The sequence below is a fragment of the Sinohyriopsis cumingii genome, chromosome 10, assembly GCF_028554795.1.
Source record: "Sinohyriopsis cumingii isolate HCF-2022 chromosome 10, ASM2855479v2, whole genome shotgun sequence".
NCBI lineage: Eukaryota > Metazoa > Mollusca > Bivalvia > Unionida > Unionidae > Sinohyriopsis > Sinohyriopsis cumingii.
This window is the reverse complement of record NC_142970.1, coordinates 109,127,117-109,152,273: the sequence shown is the minus strand read 5'-3', so window position 1 is coordinate 109,152,273 and position 25,157 is coordinate 109,127,117. Positions and strand designations below refer to the sequence as shown.

Below are 25,157 nucleotides of genomic sequence, written 5' to 3'. Positions count from 1 at the left end.
CATCAAAGTATCTTTTTAAAAATTTTAGTCTGAATGCATACATTTTCATCTTTATATCAGTTAACTGTAGTCCGCCATTTCGCTTATCACCAATTATTGTATAATAGTGAACCAAATGGGACTTTCCTGACCAGATAAATCTGAGAAATAATTGCTTCAATTCATCAGCAATCATATCAGGAAGAGGCTGAACTGACACTATGTACAATACTCTAGAAACTAATAAGTTATTAACAACTGTTACTTTTCCTTGTATTGTCAAATATCTCTGTGACCACAGTTGCAATAAGTTTTTAATTTTAGACAATCTATCATTCCAGTTCAGTTGCTCACATAACTTTGCACATTTTCCCACATAAGCTCCCAAAATTAAGATGACTTGATCACACATTTGAATTTGTAATTGTTTGCAATAATCATCAGTAAGTTTACCAGATCCAATACACAGAAGTTCTGTCTTTTCCTTGTTCACCTTTGCACCAGATCCTTTACAATACAAGTCAAGTACATTAAAAGATTGATTAATGGATTGTGTGTCCGCTAATGTCAAGGTTGTATCATCTGCATGTTGAAAAACTTTACTTGTATTACTAGACAGTGGGAGTGGAATACCTTTGATAGTGGGATTTGCTTTGATAGCGAGTCCTAAGGGTTCTGCTGCTAATACATATAACATTGCTGATATAGGACAACCTTGTCTGACTGAATTTTTAATTAAAAAGGGTTTCGTTAGATGACCATTGCATTTAACACTACTTTTAATTTCATTATAAAATATCTTTATCCACTGAATAAAATTGTCACCAAAACCGAACTTTCGTAAAACAGAAATCAAATATGAGTGGCAAACTCTGTCAAACGCTTTTTCTTGATCAATTTTTAAGATATATCCCTCAAGATTGTCTCTCTCAACCATATCTATAATATCTCTTACAGTGACTATAGTATCAGCAATATCTCTCCCAACTATACAACATGTCTGAGTTTGAGAAATAATTTTGGGTAATACCATTTTTAAACGTGTAGACAAAATCCTTGCCAAAATTTTATAATCTACATTAAGTAAACTGATAGGACGCCAATTTTGCAATCTTCTATTTTCCCCCTTATTTTTATAAATAAGTGATATAACCCCAAATCTCATTGATCTCGACATAATATTGTCATTCTTAACACTCTGAAAGATGTGCAACAGAATATCATATATACAATCATAAAATTTACAATACCACTCTACTGTCAATCCGTCCGGGCCGGGGCTTTTATTTTTAGCCATCCCTTTTATAGCTGTATGTATTTCATCAACTGTTATTATGGCATCACACATATCTTTATCCTCATCAGATACAGAACAGTTTACAAAATTTAAAAGTGAATCAGTACAATTATCATCAACAGTTACCGAAGAATATAAATGACTATAAAACTGATGTATTTCATCTAAGATTCCGCTTGTATTTGAAATAATTACACCATCATCATCAATCAATTCATTGATTACATTTTTGTTGTGTCGATATTTCTCAAGATTTAGAAAATATTTAGTATTTCTATCGCTTTCAATTGCCCATTTGGCCTTAGATCTCAATATAGCACCCCGACAAAAATCAGTTTCATAGTCACTTAGCTGATGTTTTAGTTCTTCATATTTGTTAATGTCATATGATTCTTTATTTGCGACTTTTTCTGAAAATGATTTTAATTTATTTTGCAATGTAAAGTATTCTTGTAATCTTTCCTTATTTCTTCTTGTACAGTATACTTGGGAAAATTTTTTAATTTTGTATTTTACATTATCCCACCAAATGAGTGGTTCACTGAAATACATTTCGTCAGTTTTTCCGTCGGTAAGAATTGATTTCACTCTTTGTACATATTTTTCCTCAAAAAGAACATTGTTATTTAATATCCATAATCCGGGCCCTGTTTCCACTTTGCAGGTATTTAGTTTAAGGTATACAAAAGAATGATCACTAAAGGATGTATCTGCATAATAAATATTTTGCACATTGGAGTGCAATTTTGAGGAAATCAAAAAATAATCTATTCTACTCTGCTTCATTTCGTCTAGTACAACTTGTTTTCTGGAGAAACTACGAGTACTAGGATTTCGTGATCTCCATAAATCGGTAATATTCCTATCATGAATAATTTTATAAAGTTCACGCACTGCTACATCATCAATATGTAAGGCTTTGTTATGTCGATCAATACCTGCTAAAGTTGTATTAAAATCACCAGCCAGGATAGTGCTATCACTAGTACTGTTATGTAAATATGTATTTAGCTTCATGAAAAAGTTAAACCTTTCCTTCACAACATTTGGAGCATAAATATTGATTAAATCAATCACTTTATCATCAATAGCTATTTTAAGATGTAAAATCCTACCCTTTTCAATCATTTCTTGTGTCACCTGATTTCTCAATTCTCTCACTACTAAAACAGCAACACCTGCCCTCCTATTGTCAGCATTACTATAAAATATGTCACCATTCCAAATCTCATTTTCTCTAATACTTTCAACAAACTCATCATCCCAAAAGGTTTCTTGCAATAATAAAATATGGCCTCTTTTCTCTTTAAATATTTCTAAAACAGACTTTAGTTTATTCAAATTACGCAAGCCATTTACATTTAGAGATACAATATTTAAAGCCATGATTATGATGAGTGTATTGAAAGTATTAAAAAATGTTGAGTGTTTGATCATTTCTTCATAGGTGTTCGTCGCATGCTATTCATCTTCATATTAGGTACTGGATTAAACCTTCTCCTTCTCCTTTGTACTACTTTGAAATTTTCGATATTAGTACCGTTTTCTTGACATGTACGTGATTCGTTTGATCTTTCAACAACGTCTGCAACCATCTTCCTGTCATCATCTGAATCTGTCCCCGATCCATCTCCAATTGTATGATTGTTGTTTACTTCCTCATTTTCTATTTCTACATTGGTCATATCAACTCCAATTCTTTCTTTTTCTTCCCCACTTTCTCCACTCTCATTATCTTTTTTTTCATTCTCAATTTCTTCTTTATCATCTTCGTCACTCTGTAACTCCAATATGTCTTCCCTCATATCATCATCAACTTGCGAATGAATGCCTGCAATGGCCTCTCTGTAACACATACATGTTTGCGCCTCTTTGTGGCATTTGTCGCATATCCTGCATGTACACATAAGAGGAAAACTTCCACAACTTTCACATCTTTGCCTTGTGCAATTTTTTGCTACATGGCCTTGCTCCCCACACTTGTAGCATACAAAATCAGGGCAGTCTTTTATAACATGTCCCGGATCAAGACATCTAGAACATACCTTAACTTGATTATTGTGTAATACTCTAAAGTATTGTTGACCATTGACAGTCTGAAATTTCAGACTGTAAGGCAAGGATTTTACCTGCTGTGGAAATTTACATTTGACATAACGAGTCCCATCAGCTACACTAGTTCCAGGATAATATCTGCGTTGAATGGGAGAAAGAAGTTCTACTCCGTATTCACCGAGCTTCATACTTATATCATCATCTGTGATGTATGCTGGTAAATGAAGAATTGACACAATAATAGTGTCTGAATATAAAAGAGTACAATCAAAATGTTCACTTCCAATATCAATTCCACACAAGGTATTATATGCTACTTCCTTACTCGGTAGTGTGACCTCATACAAATTTGCACCTTTGGGCACAACTGCATAGACCGACATATCTCCAGTTAATTCTTCTACACTTCTAACAATATCACTTGCCTTTATTTTCTTCACATCCTTTACATCAATCACCACGGTACATTCTTTCCCAAAACGACGAGTAGCTCCTGTCTGTCTATCGATGTTACTCGACATGCCATTCTTATTGTTAGCTATTCCACTGGTGTCATTAGAGTGTGAGTCAGCTCCTTGCGCTGCACGTGCAGCACGACCAGGCTTTGTATTCATTGTCACAGAAAATAATATTTTGTGTGGTGGATAAAGTTATCCACACACTCAAAATATATCTCACTTATATATGAATGCGATCACACAAATCTTATCAACGTACCTGTAACAAATTAAAACAGCAAAAATGTCTATTAAAGGAAAAAAACTTGAAAATTCACGGAGCGATCATCAAACGTGTTTTCCTTCTGATGTCATAACCGGAAGTCCTCTCCAATTTGGCCACGGGCCCTTGTCATGAATGTTTGTTAGAGAGTATATTGGTGTGCTTTTGGTAATACTTCTACGACTATGACTATGGTAAGACTTGCTATTGCTTTACTGTCATGTTTGAGTATCGCTGCATGCGGGTTACAGCGGGATTGCAGCATATCCTTTCAGCGCTGATATCAAGCGTCAAATTTGAATCCAAATAACTCGTATGTAAACATAAATGTGGAAAGATAATATATTTCTGAAGCTCTGAAACGAACCAAAGAAATCTTGTCCCACTTATCACGGTGAATTTTCGAAACTGCAATCTCTGGTCAATTACTGAACAGGTTATATTTATCCGATGTGTTTAACAGTTGTCAGAATTAGGATCTAAGTTTGTTGTGTGCCTTTATGCTCCAATTGCCTTGGCACTAAACATCCTACTTTTGTTGTGGTGCCCTCAAGTACAAAACGAATCTAAATCAAAACCTTAATAATCTAACCGAATTGTTTTAAAAGTGACGGTAACGTTAACTCCTTGCTACTAATCCAATTCACGACATATCCAAATAGAAATTATGTTTTGAGGAAAATATATTGTTCTAGTGGGTCAAGAGGGATTCGAACCTGCCGTCTCCCTATCCGATGTCTGTCGCCTTATCCAATTTGGCCACGGGCCCTTCACATACAGACTATTTCTTAGGTTGGTTCGTGAATGTTACGGTTGGTACAACACTGCTTCTACTACCACTACTTAAACTGATACCACGACGACTACCAATGGAGTTATATTGCTAGTACGATGGACATAATAACGATTACGTCTACATATGCTACTAGTGTTTCTGCTGCTACTACCAACATTATGGCTGCTGTTAAAATTACGTATAAACCACTACCTATAATGGTAACGATTCTTCCTGCTGCTGCTGATTAAATCGTTGTAAAGATACGAAAATGACCGGTTAAAATATTGGGCGAGAAAAATGATTGCTGTGTGAATTTTTGTGATGTACATGGAAGTTCGACTACGTAGTAGGTAATTGTTTTACTTATGGAATGCTAGATATAAATATACAATGTTTTGTACGAACAAAATTTAATCTGTAGGAATAAAAACATATCTTCGTATTGCATCGAATCAAAGCTGCAATCTACGGATTGAAACCGCGGATCTAATTTCTCATTATCTTGCTCACATGTGCACTTATTCATGTTTGGATTGAGATGATTTTACTATCGCCACTTCTGCAAGTGCACTGCTTTTGCGGATGATGATAATTCGCATGGTGATGGCAATGGTACAGTCATGAAGGGTCAGAATTTGCATGACTAAATCAGATTCGTTACCATGACATGGATGGATTAAAGGTTACTTAGACGAAAGAAATGGCAATGACAACGATCCTATGGAAGATTCGATTTTATGATCAAAAGCAAAGAAAGAGTTGACTATGTCTCTTTTCAAAATTTAAAAGTCTAATTTGTTCTCATTATTGGCACGTTTTATGTCAATAGAGATATTTATCTGTATGTTGATGCTGAGAATCAAAGAATTTTAATACGCAGTGGAAAAGATTTAACAAACGAGCCCGGCAGGACTCGAACCTGCAGTCTCCTGATCCGAAGTCAGGCGCCTTATCCAATTTGGCCACGGGCCCTTCACATAAACACTTATTGGTTTATAGGTTAGTGTGGGTTCATTTCCTTGTTGTAGTTGTTGTACAAACCATTCTCCAAAATACATGGTTTGATGGAATAACCCTTATCAAAGCTACCAATACGGCTACAGTTGATAACGAAATGATGAAAATCGTAGTTGCGGGTCTGAAACAGATTTGACAACTACAAATGGCTAGATCAGATGTTATGTGACAAGTTTATCTATTTAAATTTATAACTAACTTGGATAATTTATGTTTCCCAAACTGATGCTTTCTTTTTACGCATTACGGAATTGCAGACTGCCTGCAAAATTTACTAACCCTTGAAATTGATGAACTTGTCGTGAAAAACTAAGCATCTCGGAAATTATATATTAGACAAGGGAAGTGCTCCAATAAGGATGGGCATTTTTACATTTTGTAAAGATTGGTATTTGCATTTGTATTATTTTTACGAACAATTCTGCTTAGTGTAATTAAGATCTAGAGATATAGTGGATAGACCTTAGGATGTCATGGAAATAAAGTAATGAGAATACGTGTATGAAACTAACGTATTGCTCTGAACAAAGAGACTTGACCTCCGAGTTGCATGTCGTATGCAAAAGATCGACTATTGGATAGAACATCTATATCAGTGGGATACTGAGCGGCGATGATGCCGAGTGCAGTTATGATAAAAGCTTTTTGCTACATCTAATGTGAACTATGTTTATCTGTGCACAAGTGTAAAGTAGTCGTATTATTCCAAAAATATTATCTTAAGAGATTTCAATTCATTTGTAGATTGTTAGATAATATCTTTATATCTTCGATTTTCATATGCTGGAATAAATAGATCTACATAACATGCTGGACTGGACTCAAAGCTGCAATCTACTGATCCATCTTCAGGCACCTTGTTCAAATCAAGCATATTATTCAAATTGGGCCCGGACCAAGGATGCTTCCAGCACGTCGTGTGTATCTGCTTATGTGATTTACAACGATCAGTCCTGTTCAATGTTACTATGATCAAGAAATCAGTCGGGGTGTTTTGTTGTTTGTGTAGGGCTTATCCTTAAGTGACAATTCTAACCTGTTTATAGAAAGTTCTAGATAAATCTTTTAGTAAAGTTGCTTCCGTGAGGTTGTTCATCCATAGCATCTATATATAACTTGACTCGTTTGATAATAAAAACTATAGTGTCCCAAATGTTAAAATCATAACAGTTCATTTAATGCACAAACGTCAAGAAATTGCGTCGATATCAGTTGGGTTAATCTCAGATGTCAGAACCTGAAGTCTGTAGTCAGGGATCACATCCAGTTGACCAGAGACTCGTTGCCTGTCCACAACGGATTTGAGTGTGTTTGCTACTACTACAATTACTGCTACTGGGACTGTAATTATGCTCATCAAGATGATGAGAAATATGAGAATAAAGAATTCATGAAAACGTCTTTAAATTCTGTGACTAAATTGAAAAGTCTTACAAAATTAATTGAAGGGTAACAGGTCCCATGTACAAGATCATTTAGAAGTGATATGTGTAACAAGATTTGATAAAGTCTCAGAGGAGACTTTCTGGGAGTATACGAGATACCTTTGATTGGTATATAATGGGAATAAAAGTAATAACGAGACCTGTAAATATAATAAAAATCAGCTTTTAATTATAGACTTTATTTGGTGTGGATAAAATTTTAATATTGAGCCCGGCAGGACTCGAACCTGCAATCTCCTGATCCGTAGTCAGGCGCCTTATCCAATTTGGCCACGGGCCCTTGTCATGAATGTTTGTTAGAGAGTATATTGGTGTGCTTTTGGTAATACTTCTACGACTATGACTATGGTAAGACTTGCTATTGCTTTACTGTCATGTTTGAGTATCGCTGCATGCGGGTTACAGCGGGATTGCAGCATATCCTTTCAGCGCTGATATCAAGCGTCAAATTTGAATCCAAATAACTCGTATGTAAACATAAATGTGGAAAGATAATATATTTCTGAAGCTCTGAAACGAACCAAAGAAATCTTGTCCCACTTATCACGGTGAATTTTCGAAACTGCAATCTCTGGTCAATTACTGAACAGGTTATATTTATCCGATGTGTTTAACAGTTGTCAGAATTAGGATCTAAGTTTGTTGTGTGCCTTTATGCTCCAATTGCCTTGGCACTAAATATCCTACTTTTGTTGTGGTGCCCTCAAGTACAAAACGAATCTAAATCAAAACCTTAATAATCTAACCGAATTGTTTTAAAAGTGACGGTAACGTTAACTCCTTGCTACTAATCCAATTCACGACATATCCAAATAGAAATTATGTTTTGAGGAAAATATATTGTTCTAGTGGGTCAAGAGGGATTCGAACCTGCCGTCTCCCTATCCGATGTCTGTCGCCTTATCCAATTTGGCCACGGGCCCTTCACATACAGACTATTTCTTAGGTTGGTTCGTGAATGTTACGGTTGGTACAACACTGCTTCTACTACCACTACTTAAACTGATACCACGACGACTACCAATGGAATTATATTGCTAGTACGATGGACATAATAACGATTACGTCTACATATGCTACTAGTGTTTCTGCTGCTACTACCAACATTATGGCTGCTGTTAAAATTACGTATAAACCACTACCTATAATGGTAACGATTCTTCCTGCTGCTGCTGATTAAATCATTGTAAAGATACGAAAATGACCCGTTAAAATATTGGGCGAGAAAAATGATTGCTGTGTGAATTTTTGTGATGTACATGGAAGTTCGACTACGTAGTAGGTAATTGTTTTACTTATGGAATGCTAGATATAAATATACAATGTTTTGTACGAACAAAATTTAATCTGTAGGAATAAAAACATATCTTCGTATTGCATCGAATCAAAGCTGCAATCTACGGATTGAAACCGCGGATCTAATTTCTCATTATCTTGCTCACATGTGCACTTATTCATGTTTGGATTGAGATGATTTTACTATCGCCACTTCTGCAAGTGCACTGCTTTTGCGGATGATGATAATTCGCATGGTGATGGCAATGGTACAGTCATGAAGGGTCAGAATTTGCATGACTAAATCAGATTCGTTACCATGACATGGATGGATTAAAGGTTACTTAGACGAAAGAAATGGCAATGACAACGATCCTATGGAAGATTCGATTTTATGATCAAAAGCAAAGAAAGAGTTGACTATGTCTCTTTTCAAAATTTAAAAGTCTAATTTGTTATCATTATTGGCACGTTTTATGTCAATAGAGATATTTATCTGTATGTTGATGCTGAGAATCAAAGAATTTTAATACGCAGTGGAAAAGATTTAACAAACGAGCCCGGCAGGACTCGAACCTGCAGTCTCCTGATCCGAAGTCAGGCGCCTTATCCAATTTGGCCACGGGCCCTTCACGAAAACACTTATTGGTTTATAGGTTAGTGTGGGTTCATTTCCTTGTTGTAGTTGTTGTACAAACCATTCTCCAAAATACATGCTTTGATGGAATAACCCTTATTAAAGCTACCAATACGGCTACAGTTGATAACGAAATGATGAAAATCGTAGTTGCGGGTCTGAAACAGATTTGACAACTACAAATGGCTAGATCAGATGTTATGTGACAAGTTTATCTATTTAAATTTATAACTAACTTGGATAATTTATGTTTCCCAAACTGATGCTTTCTTTTTACGCATTACGGAATTGCAGACTGCCTGCAAGATTTACTAACCCTTGAAATTGATGAACTTGTCGTGAAAAACTAAGCATCTCGGAAATTATATATTAGACAAGGGAAGTGCTCCAATAAGGATGGGCATTTTTACATTTTGTAAAGATTGGTATTTGCATTTGTATTATTTTTACGAACAATTCTGCTTAGTGTAATTAAGATCTAGAGATATAGTGGATAGACCTTAGGATGTCATGGAAATAAAGTAATGAGAATACGTGTATGAAACTAACGTATTGCTCTGAACAAAGAGACTTGACCTCCGAGTTGCATGTCGTATGCAAAAGATCGACTATTGGATTGAACATCTATATCAGTGGGATACTGAGCGGCGATGATGCCGAGTGCAGTTATGATAAAAGCTTTTTGCTACATCTAATGTGAACTATGTTTATCTGTGCACAAGTGTAAAGTAGTCGTATTATTCCAAAAATATTATCTTAAGAGATTTCAATTCATTTGTAGATTGTTAGATAATATCTTTATATCTTCGATTTTCATATGCTGGAATAAATAGATCTACATAACATGCTGGACTGGACTCAAAGCTGCAATCTACTGATCCATCTTCAGGCACCTTGTTCAAATCAAGCATATTATTCAAATTGGGCCCGGACCAAGGATGCTTCCAGCACGTCGTGTGTATCTGCTTATGTGATTTACAACGATCAGTCCTGTTCAATGTTACTATGATCAAGAAATCAGTCGGGGTGTTTTGTTGTTTGTGTAGGGCTTATCCTTAAGTGACAATTCTAACCTGTTTATAGAAAGTGCTAGATAAATCTTTTAGTAAAGTTGCTTCCGTGAGGTTGTTCATCCATAGCATCTATATATAACTTGACTCGTTTGATAATAAAAACTATAGTGTCCCAAATGTTAAAATCATAACAGTTCATTTAATGCACAAACGTCAAGAAATTGCGTCGATATCAGTTGGGTTAATCTCAGATGTCAGAACCTGAAGTCTGTAGTCAGGGATCACATCCAGTTGACCAGAGACTCGTTACCTGTCCACAACGGATTTGAGTGTGTTTGCTACTACTACAATTACTGCTACTGGGACTGTAATTATGCTCATGAAGATGATGAGAAATATGAGAATAAAGAATTCATGAAAACGTCTTTAAATTCTGTGACTAAATTGAAAAGTCTTACAAAATTAATTGAAGGGTAACAGGTCCCATGTACAAGATCAGTTAGAAGTGATATGTGTAACAAGATTTGATATAGTCTCAGAGGAGACTTTCTGGGAGTATACGAGATACCTTTGATTGGTATATAATGGGAATAAAAGTAATAACGAGACCTGTAAATATAATAAAAATCAGCTTTTATTTATAGACTTTATTTGGTGTGGATAAAATTTTAATATTGAGCCCGGCAGGACTCGAACCTGCAATCTCCTGATCCGTAGTCAGGCGCCTTATCCAATTTGGCCACGGGCCCTTGTCATGAATGTTTGTTAGAGAGTATATTGGTGTGCTTTTGGTAATACTTCTACGACTATGACTATGGTAAGACTTGCTATTGCTTTACTGTCATGTTTGAGTATCGCTGCATGCGGGTTACAGCGGGATTGCAGCATATCCTTTCAGCGCTGATATCAAGCGTCAAATTTGAATCCAAATAACTCGTATGTAAACATAAATGTGGAAAGATAATATATTTCTGAAGCTCTGAAACGAACCAAAGAAATCTTGTCCCACTTATCACGGTGAATTTTCGAAACTGCAATCTCTGGTCAATTACTGAACAGGTTATATTTATCCGATGTGTTTAACAGTTGTCAGAATTAGGATCTAAGTTTGTTGTGTGCCTTTATGCTCCAATTGCCTTGGCACTAAATATCCTACTTTTGTTGTGGTGCCCTCAAGTACAAAACGAATCTAAATCAAAACCTTAATAATCTAACCGAATTGTTTTAAAAGTGACGGTAACGTTAACTCCTTGCTACTAATCCAATTCACGACATATCCAAATAGAAATTATGTTTTGAGGAAAATATATTGTTCTAGTGGGTCAAGAGGGATTCGAACCTGCCGTCTCCCTATCCGATGTCTGTCGCCTTATCCAATTTGGCCACGGGCCCTTCACATACAGACTATTTCTTAGGTTGGTTCGTGAATGTTACGGTTGGTACAACACTGCTTCTACTACCACTACTTAAACTGATACCACGACGACTACCAATGGAGTTATATTGCTAGTACGATGGACATAATAACGATTACGTCTACATATGCTACTAGTGTTTCTGCTGCTACTACCAACATTATGGCTGCTGTTAAAATTACGTATAAACCACTACCTATAATGGTAACGATTCTTCCTGCTGCTGCTGATTAAATCATTGTAAAGATACGAAAATGACCCGTTAAAATATTGGGCGAGAAAAATGATTGCTGTGTGAATTTTTGTGATGTACATGGAAGTTCGACTACGTAGTAGGTAATTGTTTTACTTATGGAATGCTAGATATAAATATACAATGTTTTGTACGAACAAAATTTAATCTGTAGGAATAAAAACATATCTTCGTATTGCATCGAATCAAAGCTGCAATCTACGGATTGAAACCGCGGATCTAATTTCTCATTATCTTGCTCACATGTGCACTTATTCATGTTTGGATTGAGATGATTTTACTATCGCCACTTCTGCAAGTGCACTGCTTTTGCGGATGATGATAATTCGCATGGTGATGGCAATGGTACAGTCATGAAGGGTCAGAATTTGCATGACTAAATCAGATTCGTTACCATGAGATGGATGGATTAAAGGTTACTTAGACGAAAGAAATGGCAATGACAACGATCCTATGGAAGATTCGATTTTATGATCAAAAGCAAAGAAAGAGTTGACTATGTCTCTTTTCAAAATTTAAAAGTCTAATTTGTTCTCATTATTGGCACGTTTTATGTCAATAGAGATATTTATCTGTATGTTGATGCTGAGAATCAAAGAATTTTAATACGCAGTGGAAAAGATTTAACAAACGAGCCCGGCAGGACTCGAACCTGCAGTCTCCTGATCCGAAGTCAGGCGCCTTATCCAATTTGGCCACAGGCCCTTCACGAAAACACTTATTGGTTTATAGGTTAGTGTGGGTTCATTTCCTTGTTGTAGTTGTTGTACAAACCATTCTCCAAAATACATGGTTTGATGGAATAACCCTTATTAAAGCTACCAATACGGCTACAGTTGATAACGAAATGATGAAAATCGTAGTTGCGGGTCTGAAACAGATTTGACAACTACAAATGGCTAGATCAGATGTTATGTGACAAGTTTATCTATTTAAATTTATAACTAACTTGGATAATTTATGTTTCCCAAACTGATGCTTTCTTTTTACGCATTACGGAATTGCAGACTGCCTGCAAGATTTACTAACCCTTGAAATTGATGAACTTGTCGTGAAAAACTAAGCATCTCGGAAATTATATATTAGACAAGGGAAGTGCTCCAATAAGGATGGGCATTTTTACATTTTGTAAAGATTCGTATTTGCATTTGCATTATTTTTACGAACAATTCTGCTTAGTGTAATTAAGATCTAGAGATATAGTGGATAGACCTTAGGATGTCATGGAAATAAAGTAATGAGAATACGTGTATGAAACTAACGTATTGCTCTGAACAAAGAGACTTGACCTCCGAGTTGCATGTCGTATGCAAAAGATCGACTATTGGATAGAACATCTATATCAGTGGGATACTGAGCGGCGATGATGCCGAGTGCAGTTATGATAAAAGCTTTTTGCTACATCTAATGTGAACTATGTTTATCTGTGCACAAGTGTAAAGTAGTCGTATTATTCCAAAAATATTATCTTAAGAGATTTCAATTCATTTGTAGATTGTTAGATAATATCTTTATATCTTCGATTTTCATATGCTGGAATAAATAGATCTACATAACATGCTGGACTGGACTCAAAGCTGCAATCTACTGATCCATCTTCAGGCACCTTGTTCAAATCAAGCATATTATTCAAATTGGGCCCGGACCAAGGATGCTTCCAGCACGTCGTGTGTATCTGCTTATGTGATTTACAACGATCAGTCCTGTTCAATGTTACTATGATCAAGAAATCAGTCGGGGTGTTTTGTTGTTTGTGTAGGGCTTATCCTTAAGTGACAATTCTAACCTGTTTATAGAAAGTGCTAGATAAATCTTTTAGTAAAGTTGCTTCCGTGAGGTTGTTCATCCATAGCATCTATATATAACTTGACTCGTTTGATAATAAAAACTATAGTGTCCCAAATGTTAAAATCATAACAGTTCATTTAATGCACAAACGTCAAGAAATTGCGTCGATATCAGTTGGGTTAATCTCAGATGTCAGAACCTGAAGTCTGTAGTCAGGGATCACATCCAGTTGACCAGAGACTCGTTACCTGTCCACAACGGATTTGAGTGTGTTTGCTACTACTACAATTACTGCTACTGGGACTGTAATTATGCTCATGAAGATGATGAGAAATATGAGAATAAAGAATTCATGAAAACGTCTTTAAATTCTGTGACTAAATTGAAAAGTCTTACAAAATTAATTGAAGGGTAACAGGTCCCATGTACAAGATCATTTAGAAGTGATATGTGTAACAAGATTTGATAAAGTCTCAGAGGAGACTTTCTGGGAGTATACGAGATACCTTTGATTGGTATATAATGGGAATAAAAGTAATAACGAGACCTGTAAATATAATAAAAATCAGCTTTTAATTATAGACTTTATTTGGTGTGGATAAAATTTTAATATTGAGCCCGGCAGGACTCGAACCTGCAATCTCCTGATCCGTAGTCAGGCGCCTTATCCAATTTGGCCACGGGCCCTTGTCATGAATGTTTGTTAGAGAGTATATTGGTGTGCTTTTGGTAATACTTCTACGACTATGACTATGGTAAGACTTGCTATTGCTTTACTGTCATGTTTGAGTATCGCTGCATGCGGGTTACAGCGGGATTGCAGCATATCCTTTCAGCGCTGATATCAAGCGTCAAATTTGAATCCAAATAACTCGTATGTAAACATAAATGTGGAAAGATAATATATTTCTGAAGCTCTGAAACGAACCAAAGAAATCTTGTCCCACTTATCACGGTGAATTTTCGAAACTGCAATCTCTGGTCAATTACTGAACAGGTTATATTTATCCGATGTGTTTAACAGTTGTCAGAATTAGATCTAAGTTTGTTGTGTGCCTTTATGCTCCAATTGCCTTGGCACTAAATATCCTACTTTTGTTGTGGTGCCCTCAAGTACAAAACGAATCTAAATCAAAACCTTAATAATCTAACCGAATTGTTTTAAAAGTGACGGTAACGTTAACTCCTTGCTACTAATCCAATTCACGACATATCCAACTAGAAATTATGTTTTGAGGAAAATATATTGTTCTAGTGGGTCAAGAGGGATTCGAACCTGCCGTCTCCCTATCCGATGTCTGTCGCCTTATCCAATTTGGCCACGGGCCCTTCACATACAGACTATTTCTTAGGTTGGTTCGTGAATGTTACGGTTGGTACAACACTGCTTCTACTACCACTACTTAAACTGATACCACGACGACTACCAATGGAGTTATATTGCTAGTACGATGGACATAATAACGATTACGTCTACATATGCTACTAGTGTTTCTGCTGCTACTACCAACATTATGGCTGCTGTTAAAATTACGTATAAACCACTACCTATAATGGTAACGATTCTTCCTGCTGCTGCTGATTAAATCATTGTAAAGATACGAAAATGACCCGTTAAAATATTGGGCGAGAAAAATGATTGCTGTGTGAATTTTTGTGATGTACATGGAAGTTCGACTACGTAGTAGGTAATTGTTTTACTTATGGAATGCTAGATATAAATATACAATGTTTTGTACGAACAAAATTTAATCTGTAGGAATAAAAACATATCTTCGTATTGCATCGAATCAAAGCTGCAATCTACGGATTGAAACCGCGGATCTAATTTCTCATTATCTTGCTCACATGTGCACTTATTCATGTTTGGATTGAGATGATTTTACTATCGCCACTTCTGCAAGTGCACTGCTTTTGCGGATGATGATAATTCGCATGGTGATGGCAATGGTACAGTCATGAAGGGTCAGAATTTGCATGACTAAATCAGATTCGTTACCATGACATGGATGGATTAAAGGTTACTTAGACGAAAGAAATGGCAATGACAACGATCCTATGGAAGATTCGATTTTATGATCAAAAGCAAAGAAAGAGTTGACTATGTCTCTTTTCAAAATTTAAAAGTCTAATTTGTTCTCATTATTGGCACGTTTTATGTCAATAGAGATATTTATCTGTATGTTGATGCTGAGAATCAAAGAATTTTAATACGCAGTGGAAAAGATTTAACAAACGAGCCCGGCAGGACTCGAACCTGCAGTCTCCTGATCCGAAGTCAGGCGCCTTATCCAATTTGGCCACGGGCCCTTCACGAAAACACTTATTGGTTTATAGGTTAGTGTGGGTTCATTTCCTTGTTGTAGTTGTTGTACAAACCATTCTCCAAAATACATGGTTTGATGGAATAACCCTTATTAAAGCTACCAATACGGCTACAGTTGATAACGAAATGATGAAAATCGTAGTTGCGGGTCTGAAACAGATTTGACAACTACAAATGGCTAGATCAGATGTTATGTGACAAGTTTATCTATTTAAATTTATAACTAACTTGGATAATTTATGTTTCCCAAACTGATGCTTTCTTTTTACGCATTACGGAATTGCAGACTGCCTGCAAGATTTACTAACCCTTGAAATTGATGAACTTGTCGTGAAAAACTAAGCATCTCGGAAATTATATATTAGACAAGGGAAGTGCTCCAATAAGGATGGGCATTTTTACATTTTGTAAAGATTCGTATTTGCATTTGCATTATTTTTACGAACAATTCTGCTTAGTGTAATTAAGATCTAGAGATATAGTGGATAGACCTTAGGATGTCATGGAAATAAAGTAATGAGAATACGTGTATGAAACTAACGTATTGCTCTGAACAAAGAGACTTGACCTCCGAGTTGCATGTCGTATGCAAAAGATCGACTATTGGATAGAACATCTATATCAGTGGGATACTGAGCGGCGATGATGCCGAGTGCAGTTATGATAAAAGCTTTTTGCTACATCTAATGTGAACTATGTTTATCTGTGCACAAGTGTAAAGTAGTCGTATTATTCCAAAAATATTATCTTAAGAGATTTCAATTCATTTGTAGATTGTTAGATAATATCTTTATATCTTCGATTTTCATATGCTGGAATAAATAGATCTACATAACATGCTGGACTGGACTCAAAGCTGCAATCTACTGATCCATCTTCAGGCACCTTGTTCAAATCAAGCATATTATTCAAATTGGGCCCGGACCAAGGATGCTTCCAGCACGTCGTGTGTATCTGCTTATGTGATTTACAACGATCAGTCCTGTTCAATGTTACTATGATCAAGAAATCAGTCGGGGTGTTTTGTTGTTTGTGTAGGGCTTATCCTTAAGTGACAATTCTAACCTGTTTATAGAAAGTGCTAGATAAATCTTTTAGTAAAGTTGCTTCCGTGAGGTTGTTCATCCATAGCATCTATATATAACTTGACTCGTTTGATAATAAAAACTATAGTGTCCCAAATGTTAAAATCATAACAGTTCATTTAATGCACAAACGTCAAGAAATTGCGTCGATATCAGTTGGGTTAATCTCAGATGTCAGAACCTGAAGTCTGTAGTCAGGGATCACATCCAGTTGACCAGAGACTCGTTACCTGTCCACAACGGATTTGAGTGTGTTTGCTACTACTACAATTACTGCTACTGGGACTGTAATTATGCTCATCAAGATGATGAGAAATATGAGAATAAAGAATTCATGAAAACGTCTTTAAATTCTGTGACTAAATTGAAAAGTCTTACAAAATTAATTGAAGGGTAACAGGTCCCATGTACAAGATCATTTAGAAGTGATATGTGTAACAAGATTTGATAAAGTCTCAGAGGAGACTTTCTGGGAGTATACGAGATACCTTTGATTGGTATATAATGGGAATAAAAGTAATAACGAGACCTGTAAATATAATAAAAATCAGCTTTTAATTATAGACTTTATTTGGTGTGGATAAAATTTTAATATTGAGCCCGGCAGGACTCGAACCTGCAATCTCCTGATCCGTAGTCAGGCGCCTTATCCAATTTGGCCACGGGCCCTTGTCATGAATGTTTGTTAGAGAGTATATTGGTGTGCTTTTGGTAATACTTCTACGACTATGACTATGGTAAGACTTGCTATTGCTTTACTGTCATGTTTGAGTATCGCTGCATGCGGGTTACAGCGGGATTGCAGCATATCCTTTCAGCGCTGATATCAAGCGTCAAATTTGAATCCAAATAACTCGTATGTAAACATAAATGTGGAAAGATAATATATTTCTGAAGCTCTGAAACGAACCAAAGAAATCTTGTCCCACTTATCACGGTGAATTTTCGAAACTGCAATCTCTGGTCAATTACTGAACAGGTTATATTTATCCGATGTGTTTAACAGTTGTCAGAATTAGGATCTAAGTTTGTTGTGTGCCTTTATGCTCCAATTGCCTTGGCACTAAATATCCTACTTTTGTTGTGGTGCCCTCAAGTACAAAACGAATCTAAATCAAAACCTTAATAATCTAACCGAATTGTTTTAAAAGTGACGGTAACGTTAACTCCTTGCTACTAATCCAATTCACGACATATCCAAATAGAAATTATGTTTTGAGGAAAATATATTGTTCTAGTGGGTCAAGAGGGATTCGAACCTGCCGTCTCCCTATCCGATGTCTGTCGCCTTATCCAATTTGGCCACGGGCCCTTCACATACAGACTATTTCTTAGGTTGGTTCGTGAATGTTACGGTTGGTACAACACTGCTTCTACTACCACTACTTAAACTGATACCACGACGACTACCAATGGAGTTATATTGCTAGTACGATGGACATAATAACGATTACGTCTACATATGCTACTAGTGTTTCTGCTGCTACTACCAACATTATGGCTGCTGTTAAAATTACGTATAAACCACTACCTATAATGGTAACGATTCTTCCTGCTGCTGCTGATTAAATCATTGTAAAGATACGAAAATGACCCGTTAAAATATTGGGCGAGAAAAATGATTGCTGTGTGAATTTTTGTGATGTACATGGAAGTTCGACTACGTAGTAGGTAATTGTTTTACTTATGGAATGCTAGATATAAATATACAATGTTTTGTACGAACAAAATTTAATCTGTAGGAATAAAAACATATCTTCGTATTGCATCGAATCAAAGCTGCAATCTACGGATTGAAACCGCGGATCTAATTTCTCATTATCTTGCTCACATGTGCACTTATTCATGTTTGGATTGAGATGATTTTACTATCGCCACTTCTGCAAGTGCACTGCTTTTGCGGATGATGATAATTCGCATGGTGATGGCAATGGTACAGTCATGAAGGGTCAGAATTTGCATGACTAAATCAGATTCGTTACCATGACATGGATGGATTAAAGGTTACTTAGACGAAAGAAATGGCAATGACAACGATCCTATGGAAGATTCGATTTTATGATCAAAAGCAAAGAAAGAGTTGACTATGTCTCTTTTCAAAATTTAAAAGTCTAATTTGTTCTCATTATTGGCACGTTTTATGTCAATAGAGATATTTATCTGTATGTTGATGCTGAGAATCAAAGAATTTTAATACGCAGTGGAAAAGATTTAACAAACGAGCCCGGCAGGACTCGAACCTGCAGTCCCCTGATCCGAAGTCAGGCGCCTTATCCAATTTGGCCACGGGCCCTTCACGAAAACACTTATTGGTTTATAGGTTTAGTGTGGGTTCATTTCCTTGTTGTAGTTGTTGTACAAACCATTCTCCAAAATACATGGTTTGATGGAATAACCCTTATCAAAGCTACCAATACGGCTACAGTTGATAACGAAATGATGAAAATCGTAGTTGCGGGTCTGAAACAGATTTGACAACTACAAATGGCTAGATCAGATGTTATGTGACAAGTTTATCTATTTAAATTTATAACTAACTTGGATAATTTATGTTTCCAAACTGATGCTTTCTTTTTACGCATTACGGAATTGCAGACTGCCTGCAAGATTTACTAACCCTTGAAATTGATGAACTTGTCGTGAAAAACTAAGCATCTCGAAATTATATATTAGACAAAGGAAGTGCTCCAATAAGATGGGCATTTTTACATTTTGTAAAGATTGGTATTTGCATTTGTATTATTTTTACGAACAATTCTGCTTAGTGTAATTAAGATCAGAGATATAGTGGATAGACCTTAGGATGTCATGGAAATAAAGTAATGAGAATACGTGTATGAAACTAACGTATTGCTCTGAACAAAGAGACTTGACCTCCGAGTTGCATGTCGTATGCAAAAGATCGACTATTGGATAGAACATCTATATCAGTGGGATACTGAGCGGCGATGATGCCGAGTGCAGTTATGATAAAAGCTTTTTGCTACATCTAATGTGAACTATGTTTATCTGTGCACAAGTGTAAAGTAGTCGTATTATTCCAAAAATATTATCTTAAGAGATTTCAATTCATTTGTAGATTGTTAGATAATATCTTTATATCTTCGATTTTCATATGCTGGAATAAATAGATCTACATAACATGCTGGACTGGACTCAAAGCTGCAATCTACTGATCCATCTTCAGGCACCTTGTTCAAATCAAGCATATTATTCAAATTGGGCCCGGACCAAGGATGCTTCCAGCACGTCGTGTGTATCTGCTTATGTGATTTACAAGGATCAGTCCTGTTCAATGTTACTATGATCAAGAAATCAGTCGGGTGTTTTGTTGTTTGTGTAGGGCTTATCCTTAAGTGACAATTCTAACCTGTTTATAGAAAGTGCTAGATAAATCTTTTAGTAAAGTTGCTTCCGTGAGGTTGTTCATCCATAGCATCTATATATAACTTGACTCGTTTGATAATAAAAACTATAGTGTCCCAAATGTTAAAATCATAACAGTTCATTTAATGCACAAACGTCAAGAAATTGCGTCGATATCAGTTGGGTTAATCTCAGATGTCAGAACCTGAAGTCTGTAGTCAGGGATCACATCCAGTTGACCAGAGACTCGTTACCTGTCCACAACGGATTTGAGTGTGTTTGCTACTACTACAATTACTGCTACTGGGACTGTAATTATGCTCATCAAGATGATGAGAAATATGAGAATAAAGAATTCATGAAAACGTCTTTAAATTCTGTGACTAAATTGAAAAGTCTTACAAAATTAATTGAAGGGTAACAGGTCCCATGTACAAGATCAGTTAGAAGTGATATGTGTAACAAGATTTGATATAGTCTCTGAGGAGACTTTCTGGGAGTATACGAGATACCTTTGATTGGTATATAATGGGAATAAAAGTAATAACGAGACCTGTAAATATAATAAAAATCAGCTTTATTTATAGACTTTATTTGGTGTGATAAAATTTTAATATTGAGCCCGGCAGGACTCGAACCTGCAATCTCCTGATCCGTAGTCAGGCGCCTTATCCAATTTGGCCACTGGCCTTGTCATGAATGTTTGTTAGAGAGTATATTGGTGTGCTTTTGGTAATACTTCTACGACTATGACTATGGTAAGACTTGCTATTGCTTTACTGTCATGTTTGAGTATCGCTGCATGCGGGTTACAGCGGGATTGCAGCATATCCTTTCAGCGCTGATATCAAGCGTCAAATTTGAATCCAAAATAACTCGTATGTAAACAAAATGTGGAAAGATAATATATTTCTGAAGCTCTGAAACGAACCAAAGAAATCTTGTCCCACTTATCACGGTGAATTTTCGAAACTGCAATCTCTGGTCAATTACTGAACAGGTTATATTTATCCGATGTGTTTAACAGTTGTCAGAATTAGGATCTAAGTTTGTTGTGTGCCTTTATGCTCCAATTGCCTTGGCACTAAATATCCTACTTTTGTTGTGGTGCCCTCAAGTACAAAACGAATCTAAAATCAAAACCTTAATAATCTAACGAATTGTTTTAAAAGTGACGGTAACGTTAACTCCTTGCTACTAATCCAATTCACGACATATCCAAATAGAAATTATGTTTTGAGGAAAATATATTGTTCTAGTGGGTTAAGAGGGATTCGAACCTGCCGTCTCCCTATCCGATGTCTGTCGCCTTATCCAATTTGGCCACGGGCCCTTCACATACAGACTATTTCTTAGGTTGGTTCGTGAATGTTACGGTTGGTACAACACTGCTTCTACTACCACTACTTAAACTGATACCACGACGACTACCAATGGAGTTATATTGCTAGTACGATGGACATAATAACGATTACGTCTACATATGCTACTAGTGTTTCTGCTGCTACTACCAACATTATGGCTGCTGTTAAAATTACGTATAAACCACTACCTATAATGGTAACGATTCTTCCTGCTGCTGCTGATTAAATCATTGTAAGATACGAAAATGACCCGTTAAAATATTGGGCGAGAAAATGATTGCTGTGTGAATTTTTGTGATGTACATGGAAGTTCGACTACGTAGTAGGTAATTGTTTTACTTATGGAATGCTAGATATAAATATACAATGTTTTGTACGAACAAAATTTAATCTGTAGAATAAAAACATATCTTCGTATTGCATCGAATCAAAGCTGCAATCTACGGATTGAAACCGCGGATCTAATTTCTCATTATCTTGCTCACATGTGCACTTATTCATGTTTGGATTGAGATGATTTTACTATCGCCACTTCTGCAAGTGCACTGCTTTTGCGGATGATGATAATTCGCATGGTGATGGCAATGGTACAGTCATGAAGGGTCAGAATTTGCATGACTAAATCAGATTCGTTACCATGACATGGATGGATTAAAGGTTACTTAGACGAAAGAAATGGCAATGACAACGATCTATGGAAGATTCGATTTTATGATCAAAAGCAAAGAAAGAGTTGACTATGTCTCTTTTTCAAAATTTAAAAGTCTAATTTGTTCTCATTATTGGCACGTTTTATGTCAATAGAGATATTTATCTGTATGTTGATGCTGAGAATCAAAGAATTTTAATACGCAGTGGAAAGATTTAACAAACGAGCCCGGCAGGACTCGAAACCTGCAGTCTCCTGATCCGAAGTCAGGCGCCTTATCCAATTTGGCCACGGGCCCTTCACGAAAACACTTATTGGTTTATAGGTTAGTGTGGGTTCATTTCCTTGTTGTAGTTGTTGTACAAACCATTCTCCAAAATACATGCTTTGATGGAATAACCCTTATTAAAGCTACCAATACGGCTACAGTTGATAACGAAATGATGAAAATCGTAGTTGCGGGTCTGAAACAGATTTGACAACTACAAATGGCTAGATCAGATGTTATGTGACAAGTTTATCTATTTAAATTTATAACTAACTTGGATAATTTATGTTTCCCAAACTGATGCTTTCTTTTTACGCATTACGGAATTGCAGACTGCCTGCAAAATTTACTAACCTTGAAATTGATGAACTTGTCGTGAAAAACTAAGCATCTCGGAAATTATATATTAGACAAGGGAAGTGCTCCAATAAGGATGGGCATTTTTACATTTGTAAAGATTGGTATTTGCATTTGTATTATTTTTACGAACAATTTCTGCTTAGTGTAATTAAGATCTAGAGATATAGTGGATAGACCTTAGGATGTCATGGAAATAAAGTAATGAGAATACGTGTATGAAACTAACGTATTGCTCTGAACAAAGAGACTTGACCTCCGAGTTGCATGTCGTATGCAAAAGATCGACTATTGGATAGAACATCTATATCAGTGGGATACTGAGCGGCGATGATGCCGAGTGCAGTTTATGATAAAAGCTTTTGCTACATCTAATGTGAACTATGTTTATCTGTGCACAAGTGTAAAGTAGTCGTATTATTCCAAAATATTATCTTAAGAGATTTCAATTCATTTGTAGATTGTTAGATAATATCTTTATATCTTCGATTTTCATATGCTGGAATAAATAGATCTACATAACATGCTGGACTGGACTCAAAGCTGCAATCTACTGATCCATCTTCAGGCACCTTGTTCAAATCAAGCATATTATTCAAATTGGGCCCGGACCAAGGATGCTTCCAGCACGTCGTGTGTATCTGCTTATGTGATTTACAACGATCAGTCCCTGTTCAATGTTACTATGATCAAGAAATCAGTCGGGGTGTTTTGTTGTTTGTGTAGGGCTTATCCTTAAGTGACAATTCTAACCTGTTTATAGAAAGTGCTAGATAAATCTTTTAGTAAAGTTGCTTCCGTGAGGTTGTTCATCCATAGCATCTATATATAACTTGACTCGTTTGATAATAAAAACTATAGTGTCCCAAATGTTAAAATCATAACAGTTCATTTAATGCACAAACGTCAAGAAATTGCGTCGATATCAGTTGGGTTAATCTCAGATGTCAGAACCTGAAGTCTGTAGTCAGGGATCACATCCAGTTGACCAGAGACTCGTTACCTGTCCACACGGATTTGAGTGTGTTTGCTACTACTACAATTACTGCTACTGGGACTGTAATTATGCTCATGAAGATGATGAGAAATATGAGAATAAAGGAATTCATGAAAACGTCTTTAAATTCTGTGACTAAATTGAAAAGTCTTACAAAATTAATTGAAGGTAAACAGGTCCCATGTACAAGATCAGTTAGAAGTGATATGTGTAACAAGATTTGATAAAGTCTCAGAGGAGACTTTCTGGGAGTATACGAGATACCTTTGATTGGTATATAATGGGAATAAAAGTAATAACGAGACCTGTAAATATAATAAAAATCAGCTTTTAATTATAGACTTTATTTGGTGTGGATAAAATTTTAATATTGAGCCCGGCAGGACTCGAACCTGCAATCTCCTGATCCGTAGTCAGGCGCCTTATCCAATTTGGCCACGGGCCCTTGTCATGAATGTTTGTTAGAGAGTATATTGGTGTGCTTTTGGTAATACTTCTACGACTATGACTATGGTAAGACTTGCTATTGCTTTACTGTCATGTTTGAGTATCGCTGCATGCGGGTACAGCGGGAATTGCAGCATATCCTTTCAGCGCTGATATCAAGCGTCCAAATTTGAATCCAAATAACTCGTATGTAAACATAAATGTGGAAAGATAATATATTTCTGAAGCTCTGAAACGAACCAAAGAAATCTTGTCCCACTATCACGGTGAATTTTCGAAACTGCAATCTCTGGTCAATTACTGAACAGGTTATATTTATCAGATGTGTTTAACAGTTGTCAGAATTTAGGATCTAAGTTTGTTGTGTGCCTTTATGCTCCAATTGCCTTGGCACTAAATATCCTACTTTTGTTGTGGTGCCCTCAAGTACAAAACGAATCTAAATCAAAACCTTAATAATCTAACCGAATTGTTTTAAAAGTGACGGTAACGTTAACTCCTTGCTACTAATCCAATTCACGACATATCCAAATAGAAATTATGTTTGAGGAAAATATATTGTTCTAGTGGGTCAAGAGGGATTCGAACCTGCCGTCTCCCTATCCGATGTCTGTCGCCTTATCCAA

At 36.1% G+C, this 25,157-nt stretch overlaps 12 non-coding genes across 12 annotated transcripts; all 12 read right to left on the bottom strand.

Annotated features, from left to right (window-relative positions):
- Window positions 1–5,727: 5,727 nt before the first annotated feature.
- Window positions 5,728–5,801, bottom strand: Trnar-ucg (transfer RNA arginine (anticodon UCG)). Its single transcript has one exon. It is a non-coding gene; the product is annotated as a tRNA-Arg (tRNA).
- A 1,696-nt stretch (window positions 5,802–7,497) lies between these two features.
- Trnar-acg (transfer RNA arginine (anticodon ACG)) lies at window positions 7,498–7,571 on the bottom strand. Its single transcript has one exon. It is a non-coding gene; the product is annotated as a tRNA-Arg (tRNA).
- A 1,550-nt stretch (window positions 7,572–9,121) lies between these two features.
- Trnar-ucg (transfer RNA arginine (anticodon UCG)) lies at window positions 9,122–9,195 on the bottom strand. The gene has a single exon. It is a non-coding gene; the product is annotated as a tRNA-Arg (tRNA).
- Window positions 9,196–10,891: 1,696 nt separating this feature from the next.
- Window positions 10,892–10,965, bottom strand: Trnar-acg (transfer RNA arginine (anticodon ACG)). Its single transcript has one exon. It is a non-coding gene; the product is annotated as a tRNA-Arg (tRNA).
- A 1,550-nt stretch (window positions 10,966–12,515) lies between these two features.
- Trnar-ucg (transfer RNA arginine (anticodon UCG)) lies at window positions 12,516–12,589 on the bottom strand. The gene has a single exon. It is a non-coding gene; the product is annotated as a tRNA-Arg (tRNA).
- Window positions 12,590–14,285: 1,696 nt separating this feature from the next.
- Trnar-acg (transfer RNA arginine (anticodon ACG)) lies at window positions 14,286–14,359 on the bottom strand. Its single transcript has one exon. It is a non-coding gene; the product is annotated as a tRNA-Arg (tRNA).
- Window positions 14,360–15,908: 1,549 nt separating this feature from the next.
- On the bottom strand, window positions 15,909–15,982 carry Trnar-ucg (transfer RNA arginine (anticodon UCG)). The gene has a single exon. It is a non-coding gene; the product is annotated as a tRNA-Arg (tRNA).
- Window positions 15,983–17,678: 1,696 nt separating this feature from the next.
- Trnar-acg (transfer RNA arginine (anticodon ACG)) lies at window positions 17,679–17,752 on the bottom strand. Its single transcript has one exon. It is a non-coding gene; the product is annotated as a tRNA-Arg (tRNA).
- Window positions 17,753–19,302: 1,550 nt separating this feature from the next.
- On the bottom strand, window positions 19,303–19,376 carry Trnar-ucg (transfer RNA arginine (anticodon UCG)). Its single transcript has one exon. It is a non-coding gene; the product is annotated as a tRNA-Arg (tRNA).
- Window positions 19,377–21,066: 1,690 nt separating this feature from the next.
- Trnar-acg (transfer RNA arginine (anticodon ACG)) lies at window positions 21,067–21,140 on the bottom strand. The gene has a single exon. It is a non-coding gene; the product is annotated as a tRNA-Arg (tRNA).
- A 1,545-nt stretch (window positions 21,141–22,685) lies between these two features.
- On the bottom strand, window positions 22,686–22,760 carry Trnar-ucg (transfer RNA arginine (anticodon UCG)). Its single transcript has one exon. It is a non-coding gene; the product is annotated as a tRNA-Arg (tRNA).
- Window positions 22,761–24,455: 1,695 nt separating this feature from the next.
- Window positions 24,456–24,529, bottom strand: Trnar-acg (transfer RNA arginine (anticodon ACG)). The gene has a single exon. It is a non-coding gene; the product is annotated as a tRNA-Arg (tRNA).
- Between the last annotated feature and the right edge of the window lie 628 nt (window positions 24,530–25,157).